The 20,954-nt window shown below is 44.3% G+C and overlaps 1 long non-coding RNA gene across 2 annotated transcripts in view; it reads left to right on the forward strand.

The window, feature by feature from the left end:
* Positions 1 to 1,085: 1,085 nt before the first annotated feature.
* The window catches only part of LOC120754328 (uncharacterized), a 60,397-nt gene continuing 40,528 nt past the window's right edge, over positions 1,086 to 20,954 (forward strand). The window contains exon 1 of one of the 2 annotated variants that reach the window (XR_005701389.2): positions 1,086 to 1,299. This is a non-coding gene — a long non-coding RNA (uncharacterized LOC120754328). The remainder of the gene's footprint in view (positions 1,300 to 20,954) is intronic. The other variant, XR_005701390.1, reaches the window with a different exon arrangement.

Genomic DNA, 20,954 nt, shown 5'->3' on the forward strand with positions numbered 1-20,954 from the left:
TTTAAAGTTCGATTTGATGAAATCTGGTAAGGTCATGTTGTTCTGGCACAGGACAGGGCTTTTTTTGAGGACCCATGCTCTGGGCTGTGACTCATCAGACCCCAAAAGGCCAGGAAAGAGGAAATTAATGTAGGTCTGAGCTACATTTGCATCCTCCTGATTCATGGATGTACTGGCATAAGGGGAATTTCTCTAGTGTCTTTTAAATTGTTCTGGGTTTGGGTTTTAAATGGAAGTTTAGTCCCTCACCTATCAACCTTTATCTAACTTTCTCTAATGGTATTATACAAAAAATTTTCCATCCTCCTTTTTTGGTGAATGTCTCCTGCTCCTAGAGATAAATAAATCAGCAGGGGGGAATGTGTAGGGACAGGACTACTGCTGGCTGTGATCAGAACCTCTCTCTCGGGGCTGTTCAGGCAGTAACACAGGACTTCTGTGCCAGGACAATTCATGTCTGGGTCTTTTCCCTTCTCCTGCACTCACAGCAGAAGCAGGAGCAGGCAGCATGGAAAAGTTTCCATCCGCTGCTGTGTATGTGGTGACTGTCTCCAGATTTATGAGAGGAAAAATGGAAAACATCTTCTTGTTATCTTCTGCTATTTCCACAGTGTCCTCTAGCCAAAGAGAAGGCAGCTTTTAGTCCTAGTTCTGGCTGTCCAGCCCTAATATTTAAAAGAAGGATGAAACAACAATGGGGTTTATAAGGTGTAGTGACCTAAGCAGGAAGAACTGTAATCTGAGGTTTCCCTTTGGAAGGATTGGTGCACACAAGGATTTGCATCTGGTCCCAGACCCCACAGTGCAAAAGGGGACTGACTTCAGACTGGACTAGCTGAGTTCAAAATTCAAAACTGGATATTGCACTCTGGGCAGAGGAAACAGGGCTGTGAAACAGTCTCACTATTTCCAAGAAAATTAGATAAGCTTTGTATGAAAGGTTTAAGGAAAACCTAATTTTCCATTTAGCACCATACCCAGGTGAGTGTAATCGCTGCTCTGAAGGAACAGGTGGGGATGATTAGCTCTCTAACCAACTGCAACTACTTTTAACCCCACTTTTAGTGTGTCCAGGAAGTCAGCACACTCAAACTTGCTCTTTACATTGGGAAACTGACTCCAGTACACAAATGGATTGTCCGACCACAGGGAAAAAATCCACAAAGGCAGACACGTCGGGTCATCCTCCTGGGCTGAGGAGTTTCTGGCTCTCCTGGCAGGGATCTGGGATGTCCCTTATATGGCCAAGAGGTTTTTCTTCCTTCTCTTCCTGAGCTGACCATGAAGAATGTTTTTAAGGTAGGAAACCACGTCTTTAATTTTCTTAGTTGTGTTTTAAGTGATGGTTTCACGAGGAGCTGCTGTTCAATCACAGGATCGGCTCTATGATATAGTTTCAAATCAATCTGCATTTAAGCAAGAAAGGCAAGTAATTACATGTAGCTTTTTGAGAATGTGCACTTTGTTTTCTTTTCTTCTTCATTTAAATTCCAGCGTGGACAGGACTCTTGTTTTAAGTAGATTTTAACCATGACTAGAGAAGCTTAGTTATCAGTTATGCATTATAAACAATATGGGGGGGGGGGGGGGGGGGTGGTGTTTTGATCAGAGCTATTCAATCCTTGCTTGCTAATCTAATTACAAAGTGTAGGTTTTCTGACACAGAGCTGCTTGCACAGAAAAGGCTTTTCTCACACCTGGTGGATTGTTTCGCCAAGCTTTTTAAATGCTTACAGTTTTAAAGTGGGGGGGTGGGGTGGAGGGAAGCCTTTTAGAAAAACAAGTTCCTGTGCAAGGCAATAGAAAGAATTTAGTGGTTGTCAACACGAGTTTAGTATAAGGGTGTTGTGTAAAATGTGGGTTCTCTTTATACTGACCTTTGGACGTAGCAGCCCCAAACATTGTGCTATTTTTATTTTATTTTTTTTTTCCCCAAGGGTTAAGGAGAGTATGAAAGATAACAGACATCAATGAGTGTGTTAAATTTGGTGCACGATTGTTATAAATATCTATGTGAGGCTGGACGCGATGTTCCTTCTTTTTTTTTTTTTTTTTAATGTTTATTGTTCATGCCTCAAGTGCTCAGCAGCTCTGAAAGGGCAGCTTTGAATCGCAGCCCCAGCAAAACAGTATTTTTGTGTTGTTTGGTGCCCCCGATGCCTACAAACAAAATAAAGCACCTTGTTGAATAAGGGCCATTGAGCAGGAATGATGGGTTAAGAGTGGGGGTCCGAGGTGGCAGCGTGGGTGCTTGTTTATCAGGGAGGAGTTGTCACTTGTTGGCTGCGCTGCTGAAAGGAGGGACGCTGGAGGCGGATGGCTGGGGGAGCATTGATGTGAGGTAACGGGGTAATCGGATTGAAAGTTAGCCATGGTATTTATGTCAGTTCACATTTCGTCAAATGAATAATATGAGGTTGCTACCTAGCCCAGGCCTTGGCCTGGGGGTTGGGTTATAAAGAATCCGAGGCCTCATTTGATTCAGATATAAATTAATTCTCACTGGAGCGTTGGCTGATTAATCCATTTGCATGATAGTAGAAAAACCGCAGCGTGGTTACTTTTGCGGGGATTTGGACAAGAAAAGCCTTAAATTCATTTGAAAGAATATTGTGTGAGAAGTCAGGGAAGCAAAAGCACCTCTATAGGGCTCCCTCGAGCCGTTCTGCCCCCGGTCCTGATGTGCAAAACCGAAGGCTCAGCTCCTCCGCTGGGGAGCCCGACGCCCTCCTGAAAAAGAACCCGTGTTCTGATGTACACTTGCGTTTTTGCACCCGGTGTCGCCCTCACTGCGAGTGTAGCAATGGCGTCCTTTGTAGTTTTTTGATATTTAGTGAAAAATGGAGCCTAAATAAAATTGCAGCACGTGTAGGTGGAGTAAATGTGGGACTGCAGTGGAGTTCTGCAGGGAGATAAAGAACCAGGAGAGACAAATGCACTTGAAATGTGAGGGCTGTTCGTGTGGAAGCCTGGTTATCCTGGGAGACGTGGGAATGCACTATCCCAGTTCCGCTGGCCACACGTACTCGACAGCGTTGGGAGGGAGGAGGCTGAGTGGGTCTAACACCAGGGCTGACACCAAGCAGAGGCTCAGAGAGGAAAAACAGCTTTTGTTTCTTTGCTCCCTCTCCTACCAAGCCTCCCCATTTCACTTTTGGAGATGACACCTGGAGCACACCCTTACAGAGGACAGTACGTGGGGAGGTGCGCACATACAGATGTTTTTTCTGTCACATCCCGTCTCTTCCTTAATTTTCCTAAATACTGTGCCTCTCCATTGCATGTATAAAATACAGTGTAAGGTGTGGGTTTGATGATTTTTTTTTTTCCTTTGCTACCCACACACCCCTAGTGCTTGGCTGTTTGGCGAAGAATGTTGTGTGTGCACAGAGACTGGTTTTGAACTGTGCAACCTCTGAGGACAAAAGTGTGCAAAATTCACAAGATACAGTAGGGAGAAGCTTCAAAAAATAGTCCAAATTCTGCTCTTATTGAAGTCTGTAGACACTTTGCCAGCGAGAAAAATGCATTCCCCAATTAAGCAAAATAGAAAACTTCAGCAAGGCTGTCAAGGATGCAGTTACAGCACAGTCCAGATGAAGAGTGGGAGGCAACCTCCAGGTCCACATTTGCCAGAGTCAGTTCAGTATTTGCAGGAAAGCAGGGCTGTTACTTGGATTCACTTGAGTTTTAAAGCATCTGCTAAGATTAAAGATGTCACGATTTTGTGACGAGCCTGCCCCCACTGCAGAGTACCAAGGTTTTCACTCTGAGTTCGGTTGTTCCTGCTAAAATGTAAAGGTTTCCAGCAGTGGGGATGGGAGATGAGCCATCTACCTCCTTCAGCTAGGAGCTGAGGGGGCTCACAGTGGCTGTTCCTGATGGAAACTCTGACTCCAGATTGTTGGGGGAATCCAGCTGGTGTTACAGACTGTAGTTTTGCTAAAGCAAATGACACTGTAAGAAGGGTTTGCATTCTAGGCAGGAGTACTGTAATTTGTAGATCATTTGGCAGTGTGTCCACAGATGGAAAATGGGGCTCTTCCTGCTTCATCCCCTTCTTGGTCCTTGTTCCTGGTTTCTGCATAAGCTCACAGGTCCTCTGTGCCACGGTGTGAGTCCAGGCTGAAATGTGTAGCTTCATACTTATTTATTGAATTCTTTGGTTACTTCTTTTGACCACTGATTTTGTTTTGCCTTTTTTTCTTTCTCTCTTTTCCCCCACTTTTCTGTTTTTCCTTTTCTTTCCTGGTTTCAGCCCACCAATAGTATGCTCCCGGTGTAGTTATTATTTTAACCTGGCTTTCACTCTGTTGATTGCTTTTCCAAGCCATTTGGGAAGGATGTGCTGTTCCTCAGTTCAATGCTGCCTTTTCACTAAGCTGGAAATTTGGCCAAAGGTCTTGACAGACTGCCACTGAAAAAGGAAAGGTGGTGGTCAAAGCCCCTTCTTCATGAAAAAAGAAGCCTGCTGCAGGGTCTTTATGTTTGCTGTTGCAAGATCAGGGTCTGAAAACCCAAAACAGATCCATCATATCCATCGCCATAAAGCAGCTAGGCTGCGGGGTTTTTGTGGTTAATTCTCGTGGAAGGGGAATGCCTGGGACCTGCAGGAGGTTGGGCCATACAAGCAGATCAAATGACATGCCTGATTAGCAGAAGGTTGTCACCAGGTAATGGTGGCTCTGGTGTTTATGAAGGATAAACAAGAGCAAGGAAAAGCCAAGACATCTGTTTTCTGGACAGGAGCCCTCAGCCTGCTGACAACCTCCTAATCAAACTGCTCCATGTCTTCTACCCCCAGTGATTGCTGTGGGTCTGACGGCTTGATCTGGGGAAAGCTGAAAGCAATGTTAGGAGCCTCTGTGCTTGTGTGACCGACCTGGGTAATGTGATGTACGCTTCAGGCAAATCCAGGGCTTCTGTTTTCCTTTGTGGAAGGAAGAGGTGCCTGATGCCCTGAAGACAGTACAGGGCACCAAGTGTCCTGGGTTCCTCTCATCTGCAACACAAAATGATGCAGATGGATAAATTTCACTCAGTCTCTCTTGCTCCCTTCTGAGTCTGGCTATAGCGCTCACAGTACTTAAATCAGGGAGGCTTTTTGACAATTAACCCATGGATCTACATTTTTCTGTACTTTACAATAAATACGCATTAAGTTACTTGTGCTCACAGCTTAAAGGAAAGCTTTAGCTTTGCATTTCTTGTTTCTCCCCAGTACATTTGGTACTCAGTATACAATTTTTTCAGTTTAGATATCAACTAACTGATTTTACTTCCAGTAGCCCCCACTGCATTAAAGGGGAGCAGCAGAAAAGAAAAAAAGGGTGGGTTCTTTTGTGTGTCTGACATATCAAAACTGTCAAATAAGAGTACGTGTGACAGTAATTAAGACGAGAAAAAAGCTGTTGCACGGGCACTGCTGATGTGCCCAGGTTCTTCCGTGTACTCACAACAAACCAGTCTGTCCGTGTTGCCCAGGTGAAGGTGATGCTTGGAGGGTGCTGCTGGACATTTGCCTTCTTTGTGAACCAGTTTTATTCATTAACTCAAGTGGAAGTTCATCTAGGGAAAAATAAGGCAGTTTTTTTGAAGCAGGGGCTAAATAAAAGGAATTAGCACAGCTAAGAACATATGTCTATTTAATTTTGATCACTCTTTTAAAGAGTTAAATTAGTGTGTGAGAGAGATGTATGTCATGCAATTAAAAGAAAGAAGACCTCTCCAAATTTAGGATGGAGCACACCTGACTTTCTTCAACCAGACTTCTCAGTCAGAAATGTTTGGTCCTAAGTTTGAAAGCCATGAGTTCTGCACGCTTATTTCCTCTGTTTTTCTCATCCTTTATTGTTCTTTTTGTGCCTTCTTATCTGAGAGCTGTCACAGAGAGAGGGGGGCTCAGGTGAGGGTAGTAAATCCAGAGCAAAGGACCACGTGGGAATCTCTGGGCTGGAAAGCCACGAGTACAGCATGAAAACCCTGTTGTGCGCTCACAATTGTCTTGATAAGGGCTTAGGTTGGGTAGGCAGGCGGGTCAGCTATGAGACTGCAGAAAAAAAACCATCAAGTAGGTCTTCATGCTTCCTCCTGGAGTTTTGCCATGTAGGAACACCACTTCTGCAGGTGTAGAGGAAAGGATTACAGGTGACCCTGATGAGTCACAGCTGTACTAATTACCAGAGGAGAGGAACAGCCTTGCCCTTGATGGGTTGCGGCTGTGACAAATAAAGTGTGATTCAAGGGGTGAGTTGGCTGGTCAGATGGAGGATCCTGAAGAAGGAGATGCTGAAGGAGGATGAGGAGCCCTGAGGAAGAAGGAACAAGCCAGGGAAACACGAAGAAGGATGAAACAAGGAAGAGAGCTGCTGCTGTAAAAGGTCTGCTGCCTTAAGTTTTATCTTCCATGTATTTCAGGTTCTGTGCTGCCCAGGGTGCAGCTCTGAGCTCACATCCAGTGTCACTCAGCTCTCTGCACACAGCAGGGACACAAAACAAATCCTGTTCCTGCTGCACACCAAGGACAACTTTCAGCCCCAAAAGCACAAACAGTGGTGGCTGAGGGGAGGAACAAGAAGGGTGGGACCTCACAACCTGGAGCTGGAATTGGACAATTAAACCCCAATGTGAAAATGGCCCAAAACTTATAAAAGTGTGAGACCTTGTGACCAGTCAGGCATTTTGTGACCATTTTGGGTCCACCTTGGGTGCAGCCCTGGCCAGGCTCTTGTCCTGTGCAAGGTGTACCCTAAAGGCCTTTCAGTATCTACTTTATTCTCCAGCTCTGTCCAGTCACTGTTTCAGGTCAGCATTCCCAAGGCATCACTGTGAGGTCAGTCTGGGTCTGATGGGGTTGGAGCCTGCAGCCTCAGCTGAGCAAGGTAAGACCTGTAGTCAGAGGCAGCAAGGAAATACTTGCAGTCATATTCCAGCAGGAAATAACCAGCAGTCAGCTGGACCCCACAGTAGGAGCTTGCTGTAGTCAGAGTCAGGATGGCTGAGCTGTAAAGAAGAATAAAGCAGGACCCATTTCACATTGTTAAATGGGTGTGTGTGTCCTGGCTCATTTGTGTCCTCCAAGAGAGGGCTGCTGTGACACACCACAAGCTGTTCCAGGCTTTCTCACCAGTCTCTGTCCACTCAGCCTCTGGTGTTTCATGCTGTTGGCTGGACTAACCTGTCTGGCATTCTGAGCACAGTCCACTGCTGGTAAAAAGGAAACAGTTCTGTGTCTGCTGGGCCAGTCAGACATACGACACTGAGAGAAATGATCTTCCTCTCAGGGCTGCAGGAAGCTGAAGGGCAGGAGTGAATAACTGACAATGGGATATGCTGGACAATATTTATGTGAGCTTTGTGTTCCCAGATACACTTGGATGGCAGTGAATTGTCAGTTACTATATCAATCTGCCAAGTGTGAATAGCTCTGGAAGAACTTGAGCCTTCTCAGGTTAAGGCATCTGTAAAGCTAATAGAGATGGTGCATGATATGGATATGACCTCATTCTGAGGGCATATAAATTAAACCATTCCTGAGCAGGGGCTTTGGCTCGCTCAGCAGCGCTCACACGCAAGCAGGAGACGTTCTGCAAACAGGCAGATCCCCTGGGAACCCTCTGCCACTTTGTTCAGTTTGTCTTTATCTGTTGTTTTTTATGCTGTGGCTGGCACAGAGAGCTTTAGAGTTTTCACTAAGTTGTCTTTATTTGACAGAGAATCTCTCCTGGAGGGATTGGAGTTTGTGGCACATCTGTGGCATGATCTTACCTAAACCACTTTGCATGAACAAAATACAAAAGTGCCTTTCACCGCTTCAGGGGTGTAGAAGCTGCAAAAGAGTGGAAGGGTTGTTTTGATCACATCCAGAGAGGATGTTTTGGCCGTGATGATGTTCAAATGGTGGCTAAATGGAAGTCTAAAGTCATGGCAACAGATTATTGGCTTGGTTACAGATCCAGTAATGTGAAGGATCTAAGTCAAAAGTACTTCTGATTCTCTACCTCCCTTCAGTACGATAGTCAGAGCCCATCAAGCTCAATTCTGAGAGAAGATCCCCCTTGTTGTTGTTGTTTGTTTGGTTGTGGTGTGGTTTTGTTTGTTTGTTTTGTTGTGGTTTGTTTCTTTTTTTTTTTTTTGAGCAGACAGACTTTCAAAATCTTTAGGGAAAAGGACTTTCAGGAGTACTATTTTGAATATTACTGCCAAATCTAATCTCTGCACCTTACTAGGAGAGTAATTCAAGTTTTCTGGAGGCCGAAAGTAATTGGATAAAGTCTGCAATGAAATTTTATGGGTGTGTGCCTTTCACTGAGATCTCCATTGTTTACTGAAAGCAGGTAAAAGCAGAGGTGTCCTGAGAGGTGTTTCTTTTCTTGGCCAGGATGAAAGGGTTGTTTTTAATGTAAGATGTCTGTTAAAACCCTGCCATAGGGCCGAGTGAGTTGTCATTCTGGTCACAGTGGTTCCTTTGCTATGGCAAAACCCGACAAACCCCACCCTGCTGATACTCTGCCTTTCCTCCCAGGGTTCTCAGGACCTGCATGGAAGTCTAGATTTTAACTTTACTGTAGTGACCGGAGGCTGATCAAAACTATGTTCCCATCATGTCTCCCAAATCATTAACTGGCAGCTTAATTGTCCAACCAACACCTGAAATGCCCCTTGAGAATAAACACTGGAGATATTTCTGTATATTCAAGTTAGCGAATCTGTGATTCCATTTGCTGTCCTCTGTCATCAGGTCTCTAATGATGTAACAAACAGCCTCACAAAACACAACTTAGCAGCTTACTTACATCCACCCTGCTTAGAGCAGCTGTTAAATACAACTGCTGATTTTAAATGGTGTCTGATAAATTCAGGATCTAGGAAAAGAGGACGGGAAGAGTTGAACTCATACGTTCAATGTGAACTGAGAGACTTTCTGCTTGGTTATAGAAGCTATGGAGAAAGACTCCCCTTTGTCCTGTATGTATAGGGCACCTGACACAGTGAACCACCATCCAAGGGAGGTCTCCAGACTCCTCTTTCCTCTTTTTCCCCAACTGTCTGTGCAATGGGAGTGAAGGGAGTGTTTAACTCTTGAGTTTTGTGTTTTACTGGCTGTTTGGTGCTTACTCTGGATTGACAGGGATATTTCTGATTCCTGTTCAGCGTCAGCCAGGACAAGGCTGCACAGCCTCCTAGATCACCCAGAAGCAGCTGCCATGACTTGATTTTATTTTTAGGTTTAAGTAGCGAAATACTATGGAAAATAACAGGACAAAATTATTTTCTGTAGTAATCAGTTACCATATTCTTTATTGCTGGTCTTAAAGATATAATTATTTTAGTAAAGGCAAAAGGAGGACAAGAAAAGATTTTGCTGTCATATAGAACACAGCAGCATTTTCTGTTGATCAGTTTTCTAGTAAAATTATTTTGCAGTGGTTATATTTGGGTATGAAGCACATTGCCTTGGCCACCAGTAGGAAGTGGCTGGACCATGACACTTGCATTAAATGATCATTTCTTACTGGATTCATCACAGTGTGATCACACTGTGCTGTTTCAGTGGCTTAACAAAGTCAGCTTCTCCCACTAATGTAATTAATCTCTGGTGTTTGCTTTCATTTTGCTTTCATTTTCATTTTGTGATGGAAGTTGTTGCGTGGCTTTGGTATTTTCCTAAAAACAAATGGTATATTATGTATTACATCACTGACAAACGAACAAAACCAGTTCATTGATCTTAGTGCTTGGCTCACCAGATACAAACCACTCTGTTTAGTCCATTTTTTTGAACCTTGTTCACTAAAGAGAACATGAAAATTTAAACTTCTTGGTGAAAGGTGGCCTGTGTGATATTGAGGGGGTGGGAGGTAATTGGTGCATCTCTAATGAAAATAAACCATTTTGATAACATGCATTTAGAAATCCAATGGTTTTGCATCGAGAGAAAATAAACTGGAGAGGAGATGGGATGGTGGGTGAAGCTGTGAGGGGGGGTTATTTTTGGAACTTTTTTCCTCACTTTTTTTCATAGGCTTTATTGTGTAAGGGTCCATAGTGCTGCTTTAGAATGTGATCCTGATCAGTACAGCACAAATCTCAGGGGGGACAGAAATTGTCAGCAGCCTGCTAGGACCTCTAGAACTCTGCAAAAAACATTCTCTTAGAAGAGGTGAGCCACTGTCTGAAGTAGGGCAATACTGAATTAAAACACCCCTAATGCTGCTTGGCCAGTGTTCTCTCTTCTACTCACTGCTCCATGAATAGGAAGTGCTATTTCCAACCCTTTAGTATAAAAGAGAAAAGCCCAAGGACATATTAATTGATTAAATGTATTTTCCCTTTTCCTCTCCAAGTACGCTTTTACATCCTTCCAGGGCAACCAGATAACACAACTTAGCTCCAAACAAACGTAAAAAGAACAAATTGTGAAGAAAGACAGACAAAACCCTGCAAAGTTTTCTCTCCTTTTCCCACCTCTCATTAATTGCTTGGCTCTGGGAGGGAAAGGACTGCAAGCCCGAGCTTTGCACAAAACTCATCCAAGAGTGAAGAGGGCAAGGCGAGCACTGAGCCTCTCCAGCTGCCCTGGAGTGAATGGCTTTCTGAGGGCTATGAATGCTGGCTGTCTCTCCCCATACAATGTAGGTGTTACTGCTCACGAGGGGAAAAAACAAAACAGGAACCGCTTGAAGGGGAGAGAGGGAGTCCTGGGCCAGGGGGGCAAGCACGGTCCCTAGGGAGGGCAGAAAACCTCCTGGCCTCTGTGTGGGTGAGAGGGGCTGGGCACAAACAGTGGGGCTGGGGGCACTGGGAAGAAAAGTTCTGCTCTGAGCGAGATGGGGTGGAGAGTGTGTTTTGTGGTGAAATGGTAAAAGAAGCTCCCCCGACCCCAAAAGGTGGAGTCGCGCCTCTGAAGGTTCTTGCTGCTTCTTGTGGTTTTGATCCCACGCCGTCAGTGTGGCAGAGCTGCCAGTGGAATTCGTAAAACTGAGTGCAAAATGGAGTTATTACTGAGCTTCCTGTAAGTGGGGTCTGCTTGCAGGGAGAGGAAAGCAGCAGGTGATCCCTGGGATAACAACAAGTCTGAGCTTTTCTGGTATGGGGCGTTCAGCTGTGCATAGGAGAGAGCTCTCATCTCGAGAGAGATCTCATCTCATCTGGAGAGAGATGCAGAGGACACAGAGTTACAGGGCTTCTCTGGCTTCTTCTTCCAGCATTAGTACATCTGGTTATTATTTTACTTTTTTTTCCCCCAATGTTTGTTTTCCCCAGCTCATCCTCATCTTTGGGAAGGAGGGAAGGGAGCACGGAAGGCAAAAGCTGGGTGAGGTCAGCTGCCTGCACTTTTAACTCTGATCCTGTTTAGACCCTCTGAAGGCCTTTTGCATGAGTTACTTTTGGTCCGAGCAGACCTTTACTCTCATGTCAGCACAAAGGGGTTAGGTGCAGCGCTTTCTGTGGCAAAAGCCCTCGCTGGGGCTGAGCAAAATCTCAGCTTTTTCAGGAGCGCGGCGACACAAAGGATTTAAGGGGGGAAATCGTTAAAAGGGAAGCCCTTTTCTCTTTGGCTTGAATGCGGTGGGGAGATTAAAACTTTCATTTGAGATTTTGCTGTATTCATAGTAGCGGGGCCGTGAATAGGTCTAAGTCAGAGCCCACAGTGGTTGTGGTGTGCCCTTTTATTCTCTGGCACATCTTCAGACACAGGTTGTTTTGCACTTGAAAGAGGTGAAAGAGGGGAATGTGGGATTTTGACAGCTGATATTGGCCTCTGAGCTCTTGATGGGGATTTTCTAATTAACCCCAAGGGCCCATCAGGTGGTCAAAATGGAATGATTTCTGTCAGGAAGGGCAAAAAATTGGATTTTTAAAAAATTTTTTTTCTTTTTTCTTTTTTTTAAAAAAATTTTGGACAACTACACTGGGGATGATTTTTAATGACATATGTATGACGAAACCAGTTATGAGGAGAATTTTGGAAATTTTTAGCGCCTGAATGCCCCTGAAGGTCGAAGTTTCAAGGAAAACTTCCCCCCCCTGTGAAGACTTCTTGGTCTTTATGTAACAATAATGAAGCTAATTGAAGCAAATGCCTTTTGATCCCGATTGCTTCTCACAGATCTTTACGACTGAGACAATCTGAGGTGGCACACTCCCAGCCTCCGGGGACTGGGGGTGCTGAGCCCAAGGGTGCCCTGGGTATCTGCGGGATGGAGGGTTATTGTGCTAGGAGGAAAAAAGTCTTGAGCTGTGACACCTGCGAGTCAGGAAAGCTAACAGAAAGGCCTTCAATATTGATTTTGTGTGCTGCTGGAAGAATGGAATTACAGCTTCGCAATACCTGACTCTTTGCAGACATTTTTGTGGGATGGAGATATTTATGTATCTGTAATTCTTAGGTCTAAGAATTAGCGTACAAACCTGAGTGACTTGTTCAAGATAATATCTATTGACTTTTTTTATGTTTGGGGTATTTGAGAGTTGCAAAGGAATGGAGAAAAATGCAGAAGGAACGTGAAGGAGATGAAGAGGACCCTACTGAATGAATTAATCTAGAAGTAATAACAAATCCAGCTGTAAGAGGAGATGTCTTCCTCTATTCCTCTGCATGTCCTGCACGCCAGAGCCAAGGGCAGGACGTTGCAATGGTTTCATCTTCCAGTTGTGGCAAAGGTCCCATGGGACATCTCTGCCTTCTCTGGTATCTCCCACACTGGAAGAATCTCTTATCCCCTTCCCACATGAATCAAGTTCAGATTTCACATGATTTGAAGCTCATCTGAGAGTAATGCCCTGGGCCAGCCTCAGGTTTGTGCTGGACAGATGCCCTGAGATAACGAAGGTGAATGTACATAAATAGCAAGTTTAATTAGTAACGAGTACGTAAGTTAAGTGAAGAAAAAAAAAATAGCAAGAATGCTGCTAGCAAAGTGGGGTAGTTGCAGGGAGTAAACAGAAAATTTAAGGATCTCAGAACCAGACCAAGTGTTTCAAAACAAAACTTCAAAACCAGGCAAAATTTGCTTTCATTCACATTTGGCCACAAGGCTCAGGTCCAAAAACACTGGGGGCTTTTCTTCTTTTTCTGAGATTCAATGAGTGCATTTTGAGTGCACAAAGCTAAAAAAGCTGCAGAGGCTGGTCTGTATCTGGGCTGATCTAATGCCTGGAGACAAATAGAGGTGTATGTTTACTTCCATACAGTGAAAGATGTGCTCTGCCCTCTGCTTCTGCAGAACCGTAGTTACCTTAGCACGGTGTGTGAAGTTTTAATTCAAAAGCCTGCCTGACAGGCTGAGAGCAATCTCATCTGGCTATCAAGACCTGGGCAAATTTTAACACCGTGTAGGGAAAGTGCTTGGCAATTAAAATAGGTGCTAAATAACGGCAAGAAAATGAATATGAAATCTAAAAAATGAGCTGAGTGAGCATTTTGAGAAGTCCAATTCCTCTATTTACTTCTGTTAGGAGGAGGCAGCCCTGCCCCAAAGGAGATTTTGGGGTGTTTGGATAACATCTGCCTGATTATCATTTAATGGGCTTGAGAATATGAATGAATGGACTTGACTTGGCTCAGGAGCTTTATGCTCTACTTAGCCAGGGATTATTTTAAGAAATCTGATAAGATACAAACATTTATCCATCTTTACTGAAATGAAATGGCTACTATTTCTTCTTGCCTAAAACATGCTGGAAACAGACTGATTTTTTTTCCTCTCCAGTGCTGATCAGCACTGCAGTGTGCATGAACAAGACATTCATCTTGCTGGCGCATCTTGTTCCAGCTGTTGCTGTGACAAATTGTCTCTGCTGTAGTTCAGCTGAAGTGTGCTGCAGAGGTTTGCTCATAATGAATTCAAATCGTTTTTTGAGGACAGCTTTAAATTAAAATCAAAGTGAGAGCCGCAAAGTTGTGTCAACCAGAGACGACTTAAGGCAGACAGAGGGGGAAAAAAGAAATAAATCTCAAGGTGGTTCCCAGTCCTCATGAATCTAGAGACTGCCCAGTTTCTCAGCAGTGTTCTGCACCCTAAGTTTTGCCAGAACACGTAAGAAAGGAATGTTTTGTCTTGTGGGGGAGGATTTGGCTTCTGAAACAAAACCCCATGTCCACTGCCCATCAATGACATGCATTGTTTGAGAGCTGGCCTATGTGTTTTCATGTATTTTATGAACACTCCAGTGTTTCATCCACCACTGGCTGCTTCAGGCTGAGATCAAATTTCAAACGTTTTGGCAGGGGTGGAGAAAATAATGCTACCGTGATGATGACGACAGCGCTATGAAATATCAAAGGCAACCACATGCTCGCTCCAAACCCACCAATGTCCTCCTCATGCTTAGGAAAAGTGGAAAGATCTTATCTCTGCTTGGAATGATTTGCTAGGGAAGAGTTCTCACCCAAGATTTCACCAAGGCACTCCATGTTTATGGGTGCTGTCTTGTGGCTGGTGGCCCTTGGTTCTGTAATATGCTCCTCCCCCCAGCTGTCACTTTGGGTGAATATTTAGTTCAAGTTTTAATTAGTAATCTATGAAGAAAAGCATCTAGTGGTTCACAGAGTATCAGTCCAGTATCAAAAACAAAAGCTTGGGAGTGGTTGCAGGTTTTCTTTTTTGTCACAGTGAGTTTGGATAAAGCCATGGACTCGTGATTCTGAACATTTGAATATGCCATGCCTTGCCAGTTAAAAAGATTGATTTTTCTCCCCCATAAAAATTTGTCAGCTGCTTTGAAACAAACTGGGAAGAACTGAGACATTTTCTAATTCCTCTTGCATCCTTCTAGACCAAGGAGAGTTCATTCCATTTACTGTTCCACAGACATCTGCTCTGTGTTGTCCCATGCATTTGCAGAAGTGAGAAATGTCAAACCTTCCAGGGAGAAATATTTAAAAGGGAATTTTGGAGTGGAAACTCCTCAGGTTATCTTCCTGAGTCTTTTAAGTAGTGGTGGATTCAAATTGTAAACGATGGCTACTTGGTGGCTTTAACTGTGGAAGCTTCAATATTGCTTTAGCAAATATGCGAAGGTTCTCTTTGTTATTATTTTTTAGTGGACATATAAGTTAATGTGCTTTCATGTTTATTTTCTATGTACATTTCTATTTTCTTTGTCAGTGTCACACAGAACAGGAGGCTTGTGCTTTTTTTGTAAACATTATTTGTTTGTTTTCTTTCTTTGTGTTTACAGAGAGAAATGCAACAGCAGCTGCTCTAGAATTAGTTTGGGGAAAATAATTTCAATGCGTTCTCAGGGCACAGAATTGATGGATAGTGGGTTTTGTCCAATTCTGGCAATTTTGTATTTTTTTGAACCCTGCCTCTTCTGGCACTCTCTGTCTATAACAACTATCAGCCTTCCTGAATTAACTTAAACAGCTTTTAGTAAGAATTGAAACCTCTCAGAAATGAAACAGCCTTTTTTTTATTTTTTTTCCCTCCCCTGAGCACCACATCCTGATGCTCTTTTTGTCACTGAAACAAAGTTTATCCTGCGTGTAGTATCTATGCCTCATGTATATTAAGTGCCCCCTTTTTTTTTCCCCGCCACCCTTTCTGATTACAGGGGCTTATTCACACTTTCTTCCTTAATCACTGACCCACCAGGAGATTAAGGCTCATCTCCAGAGCATTTGGTAAACTGGCTATTTGCGGGTGGAATCAGTGGGCATTAGAGGAAGCCGTGGGGCTTTGAGAGCCTGAATAGCTTTTGGGACAAGGCAGAGTGGCAGTCACTGCCTGGCAAAAAGCGCTGAGGGCCCTGGATGTTGTTTGCTGGTGGTGAACAGATCAGTTCTCTTCTGAAGGGACTCTGGTCTGACAGTAGCTTCCCTTGGACAGCAGAGAGGAACTTCAGCTGAGAATTTGTGGGCTTCCCCTTGATCTAAGGAACCTCGCTGGTGTCAGTGAGAGAAGCCTTTGAATTCTTGTGCTGGCGTAAAGCAGCGGAGCAACCAGCAAAATGGACATAAATGTGCTGTATGATGTAAAGGTGACGGTGCTGGGTGTGTGGAAGCAGACGAGGGCTGGGATAGGGAGAGGGGCTTTGGACAAGGACACAGGGCGACAGGATGGGAGAAATGGCTTTAAGGTGAAGGAGGGTGGATTGAGATGAGATATTCAGAACGAATTCCTCCCTATGAGGGTGAGACCATAGCAGAGGCTGCCCAGAGGAGCTGTGGCTGCCCCTGGATCCCTGGAAGTGTCCAATGCCAGGTGGGATGGAGCTCTGGACAAACTGGGGTAGTGGAAGGTGTCCCTGCCCCTGGAGTGGAGCTATGTGACCTTTAAGGCCCCTTCCAACCCCCAAGAACCTTCTGTGGTACTGTGAAACACGTAAGGATGTGTGTAGAATTAACAGCATAAAAAAAATTCTTGCTATAATGAATCACTCTTAGGGATAAAAAGCTGGTCTTAAACTTCCAGAATTGTATCTATAATCGCAGCTCAGTCCTCAGTGGGTTGAGGTAGGGCTTGCTTCTTCATCAGAGCAGCCACGAGAGGGCAACAAGAGCATGAGCACCGCTAGGAGCGATGCTGAGGAAGAAATCGCCGATGTAAAACGTAACTTGCAATTCCTGCAGCATTTGTGCAGTTTGCCTTGCCTTCAGCTCGTGTGCTGGGAGGGTAGGACAGGACTTCTCCCTGCTTGGCAGCTGCCTTGTGCTTTGGGGAGCTGCTGAAAGCCTGAGGCACGAGTGTCTTACGTGGCGGAGTTTCGCTCCTGCTTTCTCCAAGTGCAGGGGTTGTGCAAGATTTGGGATCTGGAGCGGTGCTGCTGCTTCTCTCCAGTTTACGGCAGGCGTTTAGATGTGAGATGCACCTGCTTCTGGAGCCTTCTGAATATGTATGGATTTCAGATTCTAAGGAAATAGTCCTGGTCCTCAGAACTGTGCAGAAAACCATTAAGAGGTGACTTCAAATAAAAAGGGAAAAGATATCTTTGTGGAAAATCTGAAGTCTGGAAGTTCTGTAAGACTGAAAAGTTGTAAGAAACTACAAGTTATGACTAGGATCTCAAAGAAATAGCTGGAAGTATTTCCTGGTAAGTCTGAGTTAGGAGAAACTGTGTTAATGTTAGATTGATTTTACCCTTTCAGCGTGGTCATTGTGATTCTCTGCAGCCATTCTTTTAAAATCAGGGTGTGGCCTTAATGGGACGAATAATTTAGGAAAGAAAATAGGAGAGAATGCATTTTCCTGGGAGGAGAGGAGTCTGTCTGTGTGAGTATCTGAAGTTACTGTGATGGATTTCTTTCCAGTGAATCAATCCCATCCTTGAGGGGGATGGTACTCCTGTTTCTGACCAAGTTCTCCACACTGCTGGTCCATGATGAAAGTGAGGTGCTGGTCAGAAGGGGGCAGGGCTTGTGAGCTCTGCTCTTTAGCAAAGAACTCTCTGCCCCCAGGGAGGGCATGCTGACACAAATTAGGGGAACACTCTTTGTGGGGAAGAGCTGCCATTGATAGGAGAGCTGGACTGGGGGCTTAGCCGACAGCTCTCCTCAGCCTGAGGCCATCCTGGTAGGCTCTTACAGTAAAGTGCTCACCTTTTTTCATTCTCTTCAGCTACCCTTCTTGTTTCATTTAACTTGAGTTTTTCTCCTTAGTCTTCCTTTAATGTTACTCGTGGAACTCATCATGTACTTAATTCTTCAACCAGTTCTCGATTCTTTCAAGGACTGCCCAAGGCAGTGTCACAGGTGACTGTTGGGCATGGTGTATTCACTCATTTATTTATTTACCTGGCCTCTCTGTGAGAGAGGAGTGTGAAGCTCCCACTGCAGCTGCAGGGCCAAGCCAGGAGAGCCCGGAATATGGGGAACACGGGTCATGGAGCTTCCAGATGGCCCTTGCTAGGCTCTGGGGAGCTCTGGAGGAGGGATACCCTGTTTAGCCACACTCTGCCTGCCCTGGTTTTGTGGCAGCAAGGAGCCCAGCTCCATTGTTTGCTGTTTTTACAGAGCCTTGCAGACACTCTCCCGTGTCAGGTTGAAAGGTTCACCTCAGATGAATAAGAAAATGGAAAGCATTTATGAACCTCATAGACCGTCTCTTCATATCTTAATTATTTGTGTGACTATTTCCCTTTGACCTTTCTCCCTGGGCATCTATTTGATGTATTCATGCGAGGAGATGTTTTGCACAGAGGGAGGAAAAAATGTTCACCTGTTCAAAAAGCTGCCACCAGGACGCAGATACAAGCAGAGATTCTTCCTGTCATCACCGCATTATTTTCCTGAACACACTGTAATTTCATCAATTTTCCATGCTTATGGTCATGAATGCTTGACATTACCATGTCTTTGCGTTAACAAAAAAGAAATTTCATGGCTGAAGATTTCCCCAGAAGAATAGGGAAGGCGTGAAAAGCCAGCCAAATCGCGGAGCGCCGCGGTGTCCTTTGTTCCACAGCGAGATGGTGTTGTGGAGAAATGTGTGTTGTATGTTTTGGGTTGGTCACCAGTTACAGGGTTAGCTCAAGCTAGAAGCCACACGCTTTTTTTTCGGCTTTAACCGTTTGCCAGTTTGCACCTGAGGGGTGGTTTATTAGATTTCAGAATAAACGTGATTCAACGTTTCAGATTAAACATGAATGTTAGTGCTTAAGGCTTTGGGTATTTGGGAGGCAGATAAATATTTGCAAAGCTAGATCTTGCTCATCTTGGAGGTTGGGCTAGAGGATCTTTAAATGTGCCTTCCAACCCAAACCATGCAGTGATTCTACCTTCAGGCAATTTGAATGAACGTGGGGCTGTGTTGGTCAGTGCTAGGCAGGGATGTAATTCCAAATATTTCTAGGTTACAGATTTTTCCCGTACATTACCGGGACCGACCACAAAGAGCACCCTAACAAAAATTTGGCTGGATTTGAATGGATATCACATTCTTTACTTTACAACGTGGATTTTGTGTGCCAGGCAGATCTGGCCACTACCTGAACCCATAATCATGAACAGGAGGTTTCTGAGTGACCTTAGAAAACTTTTGACTTCTCGTAGCCCAAGTTTTATGTTTTCCTCTGTGCTGATCTCTGGCACAGAGGGGATGATGATGATTCTGTCAGAGCTGCCCTTGCACCTTCCTGTGGCTCTGTGAAGGGAGTACGTGACATTGCTTTTACACTTGGTCAAATATATAACTTGACTGGCTGACACACAGAGTAAACCTAGCCAGGCTGGGAGAGCTTTCCTGTCTATTTTTATGGAGGATGTGGAAGCAGCAGTAGAGCCTACAGAGTCTTGTTTGCCAGTGGGGATGAGATAATGCAATATTAAATATGCAAATGTTCTTTCTCAAGCCAACAGACTTTTTTTTTTTTGTGTCAAAGAACGGCCAAGATGAATTAAGACCTCAATAAATCCCTTTTAGAATGTGTTATGCTTCTTGTTTGCTAACTCTGAGGATGCTGAGCATTTCTAGCAGAAGTTGTATTTAATTAATCAGTTTGTGATTGAACAGGGAAATTCTTTTAGCTGTTAATCAAAAGGAAGGTCTGAGTAAGAGAAAGAAATGGATCTGGCTTTTCTGAGGAAACAACACAGACCCAGCAAGTGTGAGACAGAGACCACTGCTCTGTTTGCTGGTAGATATCCGCATATTTCTTCCCATGGAGCACTTCCAGTTGAGACTGGAAGGATTGGAGTTGGCTGCCTGTACCATCAGGAGCAACCTCTCTCAGGTCAGCAGCTCCTAAAACATAAAGCTGGAGTAAGGGGAAGCATTGCAGGACCTAACAAATAACTCCTGCGGGAAGACCTGAGCTACAAAAACTGCATAGCAGTTTTACTCTCCATGAAAATGAAATTAAATCAGGCTCCCACATTCAGGCCTCTTGTCTGACAGCTGAGCCTTGATTGATGTCCTGTTTCTTGCCTTTACATAATCTTTCAGCACAGTGCAAAAAAAAAAAAAAAAAAAAGCTAATGGAAAGCACAAGCAGCTCAGATACATCCTCCTGTGCTATGCTAAGGATAATGTCACCAAAATATCGTTAGGGACAGGAGGAAGAGTGAGGTTTTACAGGTGACTGTACGGATCTCCACCACTTGTGGAGCTTTTGCTTCAAAGCCTGCAGTTAGCACAGGAAGGATTTAATAATAAAATCCCTTCAGAATAAGTGACTGCTATTTCATTTAGGCTGTTGTGACCAGATTTACCCCTGTCTCATACATCTGCTTGGAATTGCTTCTTATTTGACTTAGTGGGGGCAAAGATGTCTAGGATCAGCAGGTGGGAATCTTCTAGGAGTATTTTGTGAATGCTTGCTATAAGCCCAGGGCTGTTTGTTATCTACCACATCCAGTGTGACCACAAGGAATACTGGCTGCTGGGGAATGGGATGGTTTTGGCCTTTGGGAATGGAAAGTGCTGGCTTAAAGAGCTCCAGGCACTGTATGGTGGGAATGGAGGATAAGTCTCTGCTTTTCTCTTTCTCATCCCTCCACTACAGTGAGAGCAGTGAGGTGTGGATGCACCCCACGCTGGATTCCAGGCTGAGATGATAATGGCTGAGGTGTCACTCCACAAACACAAAGGAGATGAGAAGTTTTTTCAGTCACTGCTGAAACAGGGGAGCTCAAATTGATGAGAAATAGCTTGAAAAACTGCCTTATGTCTCCCCAGACTACTTAGGGTCCCAGTAATTAAGATTTTTACTGATCTTTCTCAGCTCTGGTAACATCTAGGGAAGTATGCACAGTGCTGCTTGAAAGTCACTGCAACACAGCAGAGCACATAAAAATCATGCAGTTAGACTGGGGTGGATGAAAGCGTCATGGGACTACAAGGAAATAAAAATATTCTTTTTACAGTGGTTAAGCAATAATTCTTTAATGACTTATGGTTAATAATAGCTGCTTGTACAAGGGGGAACAAAGAGATTAAAGCAGCACAGTCATGTTCTAAATCAACACGAATGTGAAGGGGTGCTGCCAGCAAAGCATAACCAAAATAAAA

Source organism: Hirundo rustica, chromosome 6 (genome assembly GCF_015227805.2).
Source record: "Hirundo rustica isolate bHirRus1 chromosome 6, bHirRus1.pri.v3, whole genome shotgun sequence".
NCBI lineage: Eukaryota > Metazoa > Chordata > Aves > Passeriformes > Hirundinidae > Hirundo > Hirundo rustica.